Source organism: Aquarana catesbeiana, linkage group LG09, assembly GCF_042186555.1.
Source record: "Aquarana catesbeiana isolate 2022-GZ linkage group LG09, ASM4218655v1, whole genome shotgun sequence".
Classification (NCBI taxonomy): Eukaryota; Metazoa; Chordata; class Amphibia; order Anura; family Ranidae; genus Aquarana; species Aquarana catesbeiana.
In genome coordinates, this window is record NC_133332.1 from 90,251,330 (window position 1) to 90,262,416 (window position 11,087).

Sequence of the window (11,087 nt, forward strand, 5' to 3'; positions counted from 1 at the left end):
GAAAATCTTTTGTTTGTTTGAAAGGGCCTTTTTTTTTGTGACTGCTGGGAGGGGGCAGCGCCCGTGCGTCCCCTATGGACGGGCCGCCACTGATGGTCACACAGATACACTGACAGATCTGCAGGAGACCTGCATGGCACCAGCAATCTGGTGCTGATCGCTGGTGCAATGTTTTACAGACAAAATAAAATAATAAATGCATATCTTTTTACATGCAAAAAAATGTGCATTTATAATTTTTTTCTAAAAAGTGAACTTATCCTCTAGGCCCCTTTCACACGGGCTGTCTGATCAGGTCTGCCTGTCAGTTTTTCAGGTGGACCTGATCGGACCCTCCAGTCTCCTCTATGGAGTGGCAGGTGTCAGCGGACACATGTCCACTGACAACCGCTGCCATCTGATCTGATCCTGCCCGTAAAAACCAGATGGATGGTGGTCCTATTTTCCATCTGCCTAGCGGATCAGAAAGGATTGGATGGAAATGGACAGGCGGTACGTTTCCATCGAATTTCCCAATAGAAGAGAGCGGGACTGTGTCCATGTCTGCTCGGCACAGTGGAGTGGACAGGACCTGTCATCCGCCTGCTTGGCAGGGATCAGCGGAGAGATCCCCCGCTGAGCAAGTGGAACTCGCTAAACGGAGTCACCGTGTGAAAGGGACCTTAAGCAGCACAGTGGCTAAGCGGTTAGCACTTCCACCTAGTCGTCCTAGAGTCCTTGGTCCTAGTATGTATGAATGTGAGTTAGGGACCTTAGATTGTAAGCTCCTTGAGGGAAGGTGATGATGTCAGTGTACAGTATACTGTATATGTAAACCGCTGAAAAAATTGACAGTGCTATATAAGTATCTGTAATAAGTTTCCCGGAGTTGGGCTTTAAAAACTCTATGCATTTTTTAGACCATTCTACTTCTTCAGGAATTTAATCAGAAATTAATTACCTGAAATTCCATAAATACATCTATTAGTACATAAAAAGTTATAATACAGAAACATTGTCAAACCAGGTCTTCTTTAGAAGTTTCAACATCAAGAATCATTCACTATGGATGCACTGAAAACAATCCCTTAAATCTGGGAAGGGCTACAGTGGATTGGGGAGAAGGCAAATCCCACAACCAATACTCCTGTTTAAACAACATAAACATATTAATCCATCTGAATATACTGTCAAAACATTACTAAGATCTACAAATGTAAAGTTTACCAAAGAGGTGAGTATTACAAGTCCCCCATTGTGCCACATGAGCACATGAATAGGAAAGGCATCCAAAAAGTGTGCTATACAAAGTTAATTATGGGATCACCTCATATATGGTTACCCCAAATAATCTACTCCCATAGTATACCCCAAAGAGGACACTTACCAACAGGGCTGCTGTTACAATTACGGGGTCCCATACAGCCTAGCTGACAGAGCCCCCGCCCAGCCTGGGTGAGTGGGTACAAGTGTGTAGCCCCTAACACTGCTCCAGCCACATGGCTAAAGTACCTGTTTGATTGAGCCTTATGGGGGGGGGTTCAGATTTTTTTCAACGGTCCTGTGACCGGTGGAGCTTTGATTGAGATGTCTAAACAGACCCCTGATGTCTCACTTGTGGGACAGATGAAGACACTGAGAGCACAGATCCCTAATCCTTTCTCTGCAGCCTTAGCTGCACTACACTACACAACACTACACTACACAACACTACACAATGAATGAGCATTATGTGCTCTATACAGAGGCTCCCTGTTCATTCACAAACTGAAACACAGTAAACACAGTTTACTATGCTGCAATTATGAATGAACACAGGATTGATCAGTACTGATCACTCATTGTGTTTATTCAGGAACGGAAGATGCCAATATAAATTACACGTTTACCATTTCCCTGCTTTGCAGCTGGGAGCGGGGGGGACAGGGGGATTGGCGTTGTAGGGGATGTTAATTGTGGACAGAAGAGGGCATGACCAGAGTGGCCAATCCCTGAAACCAATCCCCATGTGGCTCCCCTGGCAGCTGACAGCCAGCGGGGGGGGGGGGGGAGGAGAAGCCGGATGTGCTGCAGGGGGAAGGAGGGATCATTGAGCTGTGATTAGCAGCTTTTGGAACTGCCTACACCATAAAGCTGCCTGGGCCCCCTGTTGAATTGATGAGGTCTGGGACCCGTACAGGAGGACCAGTGCAGGCCCCTTATTGGCGGCCCTGCTACCAACATACACTATATTGTCAAAAGTAGAGCTGACCCAACAGGCAATCAACATTTATACAACACTTTAGTTGTAGTGTTTTGATGTGATTTCCTAACGTATACATATACAATTAAAAACTATATACAGAATAAATGTTTAAAAAAAAAATAAACTTAAGAAATGTTATGAAATAATTTCTAAAATATATATATAAGCATGCTATATGAACCCACATTCTATATTCAAAGTATGCCATGGGACCGGTCCCAGCACCAACCTGGGAGAGGATCAGAACTAGGCCTTGGAGTGGGGACATAGGATGAGTATTGCATACTAGGCAACCGTTTAAAAAATTTAAAGCTGAAGTTAGGCTTTTAAAAGATTTTAAATCCATGCAGAAGAAAATGCTGACTATGACCCTAAGAACACCATCCCTACATTCAAGCATGGCGGTGGAAACATTATGCTTTGGGGCTGTTTCTCAGATAAAGGTACAGACCGACTTTGCCACATTGAGGGGTCAATGGACGGGGACATGTATTGAAGAATCTTGAATGAGAACCTTCTTCCGTCAGCCAGAACACTGAGGATGGGTCGTGGATGGGTCTTCCAGCATGATAATGACCAAAAACATACCACTCAAGGCAACAACAGAGTGGCTCAAGAACAAGCATATTAAGGTCATGGAGTGGCCTAGTCAGTCTCTAGACCTTAATCCTATAGAAAATTTATGGAGGGAGCTGAAACTGAGTTGCCAAGTGACAGCCAAGAAATCTTAAGGATTTAGAGAAGATCTGTAAAGAAGAGTGGACCAAAATCTCTCCTGAGATGTGTGAAAACCTGGAAACCAACTACAAGAAACGTCTTACCTCTGTGCTTCCCAACAAGGGTTTCTCCACCAAGTATTAAGTCATGTTTTGCTTGGGGATCAAATACTTATTTTACCCACTAAACTGCAACTCAATTTAAAACATTTGTTTTATGTGTTTTTTTCTGGATTTTTGGTTAATATTCTATCTCTATCATTTAAAATACACCTATGATAAAAATTATAGACCCTTCATTTCTTTGTAAGTGAGCAAACTTACAAAATCTGCAGTGGATCAAATAATTATTTTCCCCACTGTATTACATTAATCTTGTATTTATGTATACTGTATATTGTATGACACACATGCAGTATATGTGTCTTTTATAGAAAACCTAAGAGATTAAATTGTTTTAATGGCAGGAAGTCTGTGAGATAACCAGATCAGACAGGGACCAGATGAGGATGACAATGAGGACAGTGTCTCAGGACACCCCAACCCCCTCCAGCCTCTTTGTTTAGGGAGATTCCAGTGCTGCATCTCGTGATGATCACAAGGACGCTCCCTCTCATTATTATGACTCACAGGGACGTTCTCTAAAGTCAAAAAACATTTCATTTTCTACATGAACTGAATTGTATAAGTTTGCATCCCTCAGAACCTCATAGCTCAATAACTAGAGGAATTCTAGGAGATCTAAACTCAATAACAAAAATGTAATACAGTGCTGTGAAAAAGTATTTGCTCCCTCCCTGATTATTTTTTTATGCATATTTGTTACACCTAAATGCTTCAGATCATCAAAAAAAATGTTAATATTACACAAAGGAAACCAGAGTAATTACAAAACGCAGATTTTTAAATGATGATTTCTATTTATTAAGGGAAAAAATCTGTCCAATCCTGCCTGGCCTTATGTGTAAAAGTGTAAAAGTAATTGTCGCCCCCCCCCCCCCTTCCCCCCTTGTTAAATCATGAATGAACCATGATTAACCACAATTTTTGAAGTTAAATTTCACTTGCCACATCCAGGCCTGATTACTGCCAGAACTGTTGAATAAATAAATCACATAAATAGAAGCTGTCTGACAAAGTGAAGCTTGCTAAAAGATCTCAAAAAGCAACACATTATGCTGCGATTTAAAGAGATTCAAGAACAGATGAGAAAAAAAGTAATTGACATGTATCAGTCTGGAAAGGGTTACAAAGCAGTTTCTAAGGCTTTGGGACTCCGGCGATCCATGGTGAGAGCCATTATCCACATATGGAGAAAACTTGAAACAGTAGTGTACTTTCCCAGGAGTGGCCGGCCTACCAATATTACTCCAAGAGCATGACGACGACTCATCCAGGAGGTCATAAAAGAACCTACAATAACAGCTAAAGAACTGCAGGCCTCACTCGCCTCATTTAACCACTTGAGCCCCGGACCATTATGCTGCCTAAGGACCAGAGGTCTTTTTCCAATTTGGCACTGCGTCGCTTTAACTTTTAATTGCGCGGTCATGCAATGCTGTACCCAAACGAAATTTGCGTCCTTTTCTCCCCCCAGTGTATAGATTGCATTCATATTTTTGCCACCCAAATGCATGATTTTACATTTTTCTACATTGAACCTCATTTGCCATGTAGTCGCCCACCCCATTAACCACTTCAGCCCCGGAAGGTTTTACCCCCTTCCTGACCAGAGCACTTTTTACAATTCGGCACTGCGTCGCTTTAACTGCTAATTGCGCGGTCATGCAATGCTGTACCCAAACGAAATTTGCGTCCTTTTCTTCCCACAAATAGAGCTTTCTTTTGATGGCATTTGATCACCTCTGCTGTTTTTATTTTTTGCGCTATAAACGGAAAAAGACTGAAAATTTTGAAAAAAAATGATATTTTCTACTTTTTGTTATAAAAAAAATCCAATAAACTCAATTTTAGTCATACATTTAGGCCAAAATTTATTCGGCCATATGTCTTTGGTAAAAAAAATGTCAATAAGCGTATATTTATTGGTTTGCGCAAAAGTTATAGCGTCTACAAACTAGGGTACATTTTCTGGAATTTACATAGCTTTTAGTTTATGACTGCCTATGTCATTTCTTGAGGTGCTAAAATGGCAGGGCAGTACAAAACCCCCCCAAATGACCCCATTTTGGAAAGTAGACACCCCAAGGAAATTGCTGAGAGGCATGTTGAACCCATTGAATATTTATTTTTTTTGTCCCAAGTGATTGAATAATGACAAAAAAAAAAAATTTACAAAAAGTTGTCACTAAATGATATATTGCTCACACAGGCCATGGGCCTATGTGGAATTGCACCCCAAAATACATTCAGCTGCTTCTCCTGAGTATGGGGATACCACATGTGTGGGACTTTTTGGGAGCCTAGCCGCGTACGGGACCCCGAAAACCAAGCACCGCCTTCAGGATTTCTAAGGGCATAAATTTTTGATTTCACTCCTCACTACCTATCACAGTTTTGAAGCCCATAAAATGCCCAGATGGCACAACCCCCCCCCAAATGACCCCATTTTGGAAAGTAGACACCCCAAGCTATTTGCTGAGAGGCATGTTGAGTCCATGGAATACTTTCTTTTTTGACACAAGTTGCGGGAAAGTGACAATTTTTTTTTTTTTTGCACAAAGTTGTCACTAAATGATATATTTCTCACACAGGCCATGGGCATATGTGGAATTGCACCCCAAAATACATTTAGCTGCTTCTCCTGAGTATGGGGATACCACATGTGTGGGACTTTTTGGGAGCCTAACCAAGCACCGCCTTCAGGATTTCTAAGGGCGTAATGTTGTGATTTCACTCCTCACTACCTATCACAGTTTTGAAGGCCATAAAATGCCAAGATGGCACAAACCCCCCCCAAATGACCCCATTTTGGAAAGTAAACACCCCAAACTATTTGCTGAGAGGCATGTTGAGTCCATGGAATATTTTATATTTTGACACAAGTTGCGGGAAAGTAACACTTTTTTTTTTTTTTTTTTTGCACAAAGTTGTCACTAAATGATATATTGCTCAAACATGCCATGGGCATATGTGGAATTACACCCCAAAATACATTCTGCTGCTTCTCCTGAGTACGGGGATACCACATGTTTAGGACTTTTTGGGAGCCTAGCCGCGTACGGGGCCCCGAAAACCAAGCACCGCCTTCAGGATTTCTAAGGGCATAAATTTTTTATTTCACTCCTCACTTCCTATCACAGTTTTGAAGGCCATAAAATGCCAAGATGGCACAAACCCCCCCCCAAATGACCCCATTTTGGAAAGTAGACACCCCAAGCTATTTGCTGAGAGGCATGTTGAGTCCATGGAATATTTTATTTTTTGACACAAGTTGCGGGAAAGTGACAATTTTTTTTTTTTTTGCACAAAGTTGTCACTAAATGATATATTTCTCACACAGGCCATGGGCATATGTGGAATTTCACCCCAAAATACATTTAGCTGCTTCTCCTGAGTATGGAGATACCACATGTGTGGGACTTTTTGGGAGCCTAGCCGCATACGGGGCCCCGAAAACCAAGCACCGCCTTCAGGATTTCTAAGGGCGTAAAGTTGTGATTTCACTCCTCACTGCCTATCACAGTTTTGAAGGCCATAAAAAGCCCAGATGGCACAAAACCCCCCCAAATGACCCCATTTTGGAAAGTAGACACCCCAAGCTATTTGCTGAGAGGCATGGTGAGTATTTTGCAGCTCTCATTTGTTTTTGAAAATGAAGAAAGACAAGAAAAATGTATTTTTTTTTTTCTTTTTTCAATTTTCGAAAGTTTGTGACAAAAAGTGAGGTCTGCAAAATACTCACTATACCTCTCAGCAAATAGCTTGGGGTGTCTATTTTCCAAAATGGGGTCATTTGGGGGGGGGGGTTGTGCCATCTGGGCATTCCATGGCCTCCGAAACTGTGCTAGGCAGTGAAGAGTGAAATCAAAAATTTACGCCCTTAGAAAGCCTGAAGGCGGTGCTTGGTTTTCGGGGTCCCGTGTGCGGCTAGGCTCCCAAAAAGTCCCACACATGTGGTATCCCCATACTTAGGAGAAGCAACAGAATGTATTTTGGGGTGTAATTTCACATATTCCCATGGCATGTTTGAGCAATATATCATTTAGTGACAACTTTGCAAAAAAAAAAAAAAAAAAAAAAAAAAAAAGATTTGTCTCTTTCCCACAACTTGTGTCACAATATAAAATATTCCATGGACTCGACATGCCTCTCAGCAAATAGCTTGGGGTGTCTACTTTCCAAAATGGGGTCATTTGGGGGGGTTTGAACTGTCCTGGCATCTTATGCACAACATTTAGAAGCTTATGTCACAAATCACCCACTCTTCTAACCACTTGAAGACAAAGCCCTTTCTGACACTTTTTGATTACATGAAAAAATAATTTTTTTTTGCAAGAAAATTACTTTGAACCCCCAAACATTATATATTTTTTTAAAGCAAATGCCCTACAGATTGAAATGGTGGGTGTTTCATATTTTTTTTTCACACAGTATTTGCGCAGCGATTTTTCAAACGCATTTTTTGGGGAAAAAACACACTTTTTTAAATTTTAATGCACTAAAACACACTATATTGCCCAAATGTTTGATGAAATAAAAAAGATGATCTTAGGCCGAGTACATGGATACCAAACATGACATGCTTTAAAATTGCGCAGCGGCGACAAAATAAATACATTTGTAAAAGCCTTTAAAAGCCTTTACAGGTTACCACTTTAGATTTACAGAGGAGGTCTACTGCTAAAATTACTGCCCTCGTTCTGTCCTTCGCGGTGATACCTCACATGCATGGTGCAATTGCTGTTTACATTTGACGCCAGACCGACGCTTGCGTTCACCTTTGCGCGAGAGCAGGGGGGGACAGGGGTGCTTTTTTTTTTTTTTTTTTTTTTTTCTTTATTATTTTTTTGCTTTTTTATCTTATTTTTAAACTGTTCCTTTCATTTTTATTTTTTTTTTATTAATTTTATTGTTATCTCAGGGAATGTAAATATCCCCTATGATAGCAATAGGTAGTGACAGGTACTCTTTTTTTAAAAAATTGGGCTCTATTAGACCCTAGATCTCTCCTCTGCCCTCAAAGCATCTGACCACACCAAGATCGGTGTGATAAAATGCTTTCCCAATTTCCCAATGGCGCTGTTTACATTCGGCGAAATCTAAGTCATGAAATGCTCGTAGCTTCCGGTTTCTTAGGCCATAGAGATGTTTGGAGCCATTCTGGTCTCTGATCAGCTCTATGGTCAGCTGGCTGAATCACCGGCTGCATTTTCAGGTTCCCTGTTGGGACAGAAAAGCCAGAGAAAAACATGGAAGACGGTGGGGGGGGGCATTCCCTCCCACTGCTTGCAAAAGCAGTCTAGAGGCTAATTAGCTGCTAGGATTGCTTTTACATGAAAGCCGACCGCTGGCTGAAAAGAATGATACCAAGATGATACCTAAACCTGCAGGCATCATTCTGGTATAACCACTCAAAGTCCAGCAACATACCAGTACGTTGCTGGTCCTTGTTAGGCATATATTGTAAACTTTTTTTTCATGCAGCCTGTGGGCTGAACGAAAAAAAGATATTGATCGGTGGGTATGCCCACCATTAGAATACCTCCCTTCATCCACCCACTTCTAATGATGGGCATACATGCACCATTTATATATGCCGAAGCATGGGGGCATCCTCCCGCAAAAGGCAGGAGCAAATTGCTCCTCCACCCACTGCTGCCCCCACGCTTCGGCATATATGCTGAAGTATGTAACTGTGGTGGTGAAATCACCTCCGACAGCGCTGGAGTCACGGCTTTATATATCGTGGGAGCAAACGCTGTTGCTGTCAAGATAAATAAATCCGCGCTGCAACTGAATGGCGTACCTGCTAAGCAAATGATGGTTAACAATAAACCAAAGTAACATTACAGTATAACAGTAAGACTTACCATACCTGCAAAGCAAATACAAAAAAAAAAACATATTAAAAATAAAACATTTAATGCAACCTGTGCCTAAAATATATATATGCCGAAGCATGGGGGCATCCTCCCGCAAAAGGCAGGAGCAAATTGCTCCTCCACCCACTGCTGCCCCCACGCTTCGGCATATATGCTGAAGTATGTAACTGTGGTGGTGAAATCACCTCCGACAGCGCTGGAGTCACGGCTTTATATATCGTGGGAGCAAACGCTGTTGCTGTCAAGATAAATAAATCCGCGCTGCAACTGAATGGCGTACCTGCTAAGCAAATGATGGTTAACAATAAAACAAAGTAACATTACAGTATAACAGTAAGACTTACCATACCTGCAAAGCAAATACAAAAAAAAAACATAGTAAAAAATAAAACATTTAACGCAACCTGTGCCTAAAATATATATATGCCGAAGCATGGGGGCATCCTCCCGCAAAAGGCAGGAGCAAATTGCTCCTCCACCCACTGCTGCCCCCACGCTTCGGCATATATGCTGAAGTATGTAACTGTGGTGGTGAAATCACCTCCGACAGCGCTGGAGTTACGGCTTTATATATCGTGGGAGCAAACGCTGTTGCTGTCAAGATAAATAAATCCGCGCTGCAACTGAATGGCGTACCTGAAAACAATAAAATGGTTACCAACAAAACACAGTAAACGGTAAAGTATAAAAAATCTGAACAGCAAACATGGTAAAACATAATAACAATAAAACATTGCAGAATAGAATAGAGTAAAAAAGAGCAGAACAATAGAGAGAGAATAGAGAGAGAGAGAACAATAAAACAACAACTATTTTTGGTTTTTTTATTTTATATTTTTTTTTGTGTTTTTATTTTTTTTAATTTTTTAAAATTTTTTTTTACACTTTTTTTTAGTAACTTTTAACTTTTGTAACTCGTTCCAGGTTTGGGTCTCTCAAAATGCAATGGCATCTTGGGAGACCCTGTGTTAGTGTGCCTAGTCTGTGCAGTGCTGAACCCTACGCTAATACTCAACTAATGTATGGTAGCGTTCAAAGCATTCACCCATGCAAAGACTAGGATTGCCAGGACAGGAGGGACAATAAGACCGGGGGTCATGCCTAAATCCGCGCTTGCTGCAGACACGACATCTTTTTTGGGGGGCTCGTTGGGTAGGGGTACTCGGGATGGCATAAAGAAAATGCCGCTCATGCAGCCGGCTTACTGCATTTGGTTGGGGAAGGTGAGGTAGAGCACCATCTGGAAACAGAAGGGCTCTGATGATCTCTTCCTGGAATTTAAGGAAGGATCCAGTCTGTCCTGAAGCTCTGTATAGCACATGAGCGTTCAGCAAAGCCAATTGAAATAAATAAACAGACACTTTTTTGTACCAGCGTCTGGCCTTACGGGCAACTAGGTACGGCGCCAACAACTGGTCGTTGAGGTCCACCCCTCCCATATTAAGGTTTTATTCGTGGACACAGAGGGGTTTCTCCACAACACCAGTCGCCGTAGGAATTTGGGTCGTTGTGTCTGCATGAAGGGAGGTGAGAACGAAAACATTCTTCTTATCCCTCCACTTCATAGCGAGCAAATTATTATACTTCAAGCAGGCTTTCTCCCCCAGCCTAAGACGGGAATCTACAAGCCGCTGGGGAAAGCCCCGGCGATTAGGTCGCACGGTGCCACATGCTCCAATCTGCTGATCAAACAAGTGACTAAAAAGTGGCACGCTCGTATAATAATTGTCCACGTACAAGTGGTACCCCTTTCCGAATAAGGGTGACACCAAGTCCCACACTATCTTGCCAGCGCTTCCTATGTAGTCAGGGCAGTTTGTCGGCTCTACGTGACTATCTTTGCCCTCGTAAACCATAAAACTATATGTATAGCCTGTGGCCCTGTCACAGAGCTTATACATCTTGACCCCGTATCTGGCACGCTTGCTGGGAAGGTACTGTTTGAATGACAAGCGGCCAGAAAATTTAATCAGGGACTCATCAATGCAGACAACTTGATGGGGAGTAAACAAGTCTGCAAAACGTTGGTTGAAGTGGTTTACGAGGGGCCGAATTTTGTAGAGCCGATCGTATGCAGGGTCTCCACGAGGACGACAGAGTTCATTGTCGTTGAAGTGCATGAACCGCAAAATCTGCTCGTAT